The following is a 4,488-nucleotide window of genomic DNA, read 5'->3' on the forward strand; positions in this document are numbered from 1 at the left end:
ATTCCTCACTACCCAGATGTCATAGCTAGAGACCACTGAGTGTCAACATGGTCACTGTCAGTCTTGTCCCTCTTTTTAAAAAGTTAGGACTAGTAGATGTCAGTTGAAAGCTCAATAACTATATGAATTTAGCCATTTTGAATTTGTCATTTTAGCTTTCTTATGATCAATTTGTCACTTTCCAAATAGCTGAAAATTAGCCAGTCAACTAATTTACTTTAAAATAGGATAGCATTTTGATATAAAAAGATATGCATAAATTTTAATATGTATGTATGATATATATATAGATGTGTATATTATATATATATAGAGAGAGAATTTTTTTTCTAAATAGGGTCATAGAGAACACATTACCTCGATGAGAGTTTTCTAAGAGAAAATCTTAACCAAGTAAAGCAAAAGCATTGCGAATAATTTCAAGTTCATGGTTTTCAATAGATTTTAATTTTTTTAACACTATATTCAAGTAGAGACAACTCAATTGAAGTCATTCATAATTAAGCTGTATCCTCTATTATAGTTTTTCTTCTTTTTTTCTTGTCTCTCAAAAATTGCAATTTAGGAAAAACTGCAGTACAAACAGAACTGAGGCTAAGGCTTTACATTTTACCTAGCTAATTTCCTGAATCTTTACCAATTCAATGGTATCTCTGACAGTAACAAGTTCTAATTTTCTTACCATGCCCTTCCTCTCTTGGATCCAAAAGCCTCAATAAAAGATGAAGCCTATTGTGTGAAACACACACTAATATCCTTCAAAGGCATGGAGAGGCTGGGTAGGGTTTTTCCTACCAGTTTGAATGTCCAAGTTCAAATATTAAAATGTAAAAGTTGTTACTATGCCACAAGGAAGGAGTAGTGGCCAAGGTAAATTTCAACCGAGTTCATATCAAAAAGTGTTTCCTAAAGTGGAAAGTTTCCCCAAAGGCACAAGAAAAATCTATTAACAGAACACTTTGAAGGAGAGGGGCCAAAATATAAAGGAAGCCTTTCTTACCCTCACAGCAAATTGGCAATCCAGAAAATACTTTCAATACTCTAGCTTATGTGTGTGACAAAAAAGAAAAATAGAAACTGATTAAATATTTATCTAGTTACTCTAAATGACCTTGTATGGTGCTTAAAATAGAATTAATTTTAAAAAATAAATAATATCTCCTGTTTTTGCTACAATATTACACCACAGATCTTCCTTCCTTCCACACACATTAATGCTCTGAAACCATTTACTTGGGTCTAAGAAATCTTAGACAAAAAAACTGCTTTAGTCATGCCTAATGAAACTTCTGTTTGTTCTGGAAATTTTATTATTCTGCAAATGGACTTGGCCATTAACTATCAGTGTACCTCAAGATAAAGTGGCATTAGGTAAATGATGGCTTAAATAATTCTCAACATTCAGTGTCACAGGGCCATGATAAAACTCTTCCCAGTACATATAACTGTGAATGTTAATCAGAGTCTATCTAGAGACCCAAATAATTTGGTGAAATTCTGAGGTTTGCTAAGACTTGAAATAGCAAGTTAGAATGTATGGAAAGACTTGACCCTATAGGAATTTTGAATTTGAGGATTCTTTGCTGTGCGTCACTAGAAGAGGTTTAGTAGCATTCCTGGCCTGTACAGAATAGATGCGATAGTACACCTCCTTCCCCAAGTTGAGACAACTAAAAATGTCTCTAGACATGGCCAAATGTCCCCTCAGGGACAAAATCACCCCCACTTGAAAAAAACTGCTTTAAATTATGGCAGACAGGCTAAACAATTCATTTTAAATCCCATTTATTCTTTTCTGCTTCAAGTTTTTTCTAAACACTTCATTCTTTTCCTTTAATACTTGAAAATATGGCAAATCTCTGACAACTTTGTGTTTTTACTGTCTTTATGTTTTATACTGCTGGGGAATGAATCCTATAAAAATGCCCACCTCATCCTGGCCAACATGGTGAAACTCTGCCTCTATTAAAAATACAAAAATTAGCTGGACATGGTGGCGCACGCCTGTAGTCCCAGCTACTGGGGAGGCTGAGGTAGAAGAATAGCTTGAACCTGGGAGGCAGAGGTTGCAGTGAGCTAAGATTGTGCCACTGCACTCCATCCTGGGCGACAGGGCTGAGACTCTGTCTCAAAAACAAAACAAAACAAAACAAACAAACAAAAAAACACACACAAACAAAAAAAACCCACCTTTCCATCTGGTCCATTCTCCAAGCTGCTCAGCCCTACTCTCTCTGCTCTAACAGGAGGAAAACAAAAACAAAAAAAACTCTGCTTCAAAACTGGAGCTCCTTCATTCTTCCGTCTTATCACCAAGCTGCTTTCTTGGCTGGAGGTCTTCGTGGTAGTGTGGACCCAACCTGCAGCTAGGATTTTTGAGTTCTGCAGTTCCTCTGCTGGAAGGGCTTCAAAGGCTGCTTGGAGGGGATGCTCCAACAATTTCTGAAACTAAGCATAGCGGGGATAAGAAGGAGCTAGGAAGAGATTTAGAGACCCCACCCTCAAAATTGGGACCACTTGAACTCCAACAAAACAATAGGACTTATTATTTACTAACTATACAGGAAATGTTTTCGATAGTTTTAGGCACACAAACTCTGCCAGGGCCCTGGTTTTAAACATGTCAATTATCATAAAAATGCTCTCATGAACACATTTTACAACTTTTTTCTGAAAAGATTTTTTAATTCCCCAGCTTACTAGAAGGTTGCTCTGTCTATTGTTTTCATCGTCTTTGAATAGATAATGGGCAAAGGAAAGTAAACTAGGTCTCTTCCCTCTTGTTTATCTTGCCGTTTCTCCCCTGTGTTTACATCAAAAGCTTCTAGGTACAAAGACTAAATCATTATTTGCATTATTAAAAACAAGTAAAGTGCACATAGTCTTCTCTATTGAGTTTTGATTCTTACAGCAGCTTTGACTCTGAATACCACATTTAATGCTAACGTAGAACACAGGTTGCAACAAAGCAATGCAAAGTGATGACAGCCTAATGATGATAATGCCATAGATATCAATAATTGCAGATTTCCTCTGTGCCAAAGATTATGCTAGTTGTTATTTTTTATTTTTATTTTTTACATTTAATCACATACAGTCCTCAATGCAGCCCTATGAATTAGGTCTCATCACTCTATTTTGAGAGAAGGAAACTGAGGTTTAGAGAGATTAAGATCACATACTTTAAGTGGAATTGAGATTCGTTTGTGACTAACGTCAAAACCTGTATTGATAGATACATGATAGATAGACAGGTACATAGATGATAGAAGATAGATGATAGATAGATAGATAGATAGATAGATAGATAGATAGATAGATAGATAGATAATCATGATACTACATGATGCTAGGACCCCTCCCCCTGCCAGAAATTCCCTAAAAAGAGCATCAAGATGTGAAAACTGGCTCCCAAAGGCCAACTTGGCTACAAAGAGAAGACTCTCTTTCTCTACTCAAGAAAGCGTTTCTCATAGTGTGATCCAATGAATACCTGCTTAATAACTGGCACTGTGGAAGAAGTAGATTCATGAGTCCTATTCCAGGCCTAATGAATCAGAATCTCTGGAATGTGTGGGAAACTGACCCAAGCATATGGATCTTTTAAAAACTCAGATTATTCTTCTGCCCCCAAAACCCTGGGAACATATAACTTATGTGGTCAGAAGTGATTGACTCCCTGGGCTGGGAAGCTCCAATTTTCTCCTCCAGATTTCCTGTGTAGCCATCTCCTCTCTGTCCTCTGCCCCGTTAGGGAGAATGTATGAATTCCTTCAGCAAACTCCTTGTCCTTCTGTTTCTAGGTGAGTTTAGGCAATGGGAGGGGTGGGGAGAGGCATTAACGAGAGATCGAAGAAGGGAGAGAAGTGAGGACACGGTCTGTATATCTCTGGCTCTTTCTTATACAGTCATTGCAGATTGGCTGCCTCACGCTCCCAAAGGTCACGACACCTGACAAAGCGGCCCTCTCAGCATCAGAAAATCTCCATATTCCAGGATCCACACCCTCTTTAAGTGTCATTTAGGTTCTGGGTGAAAAATGCTCCTTTCTGTTACTAGTTCTGGAGTACTGCAGTATTCTCTATTGTTTTTTGAAGTCTGCCCACATGTCTGTGAATAGTCTCTTTGTTAAATTCTCTACATACATTCCCCATTTGAAGGTGTCATCTGTTTTCTGGCAGAACTCTGATTGATACCCTTATAAATGTGACTCAAGCATCTATAATTTGTCTACTTCTTTTGGGTTATTCTTGCCACATTGCACCTATTAAGGACTTGATGCCTGTAAGTTGCTTAATCTGTTCTATTTTTCCAGCTGTGGTGATAATCAAATGAGATGAATATATAACATGCTTTTCATATGCCTACTATTGACTCTCAGTTACTGTTAGTTCCTGGCCCTCTATTTACAGCACACTCTTCATCTTATCATTCACATTCATCATTTAATGTAATTTGATTGATCTTTAAGGTGTTGCTTACTCTCTC

This window comes from Macaca fascicularis, chromosome 6, assembly GCF_037993035.2.
Source record: "Macaca fascicularis isolate 582-1 chromosome 6, T2T-MFA8v1.1".
Classification (NCBI taxonomy): Eukaryota; Metazoa; Chordata; class Mammalia; order Primates; family Cercopithecidae; genus Macaca; species Macaca fascicularis.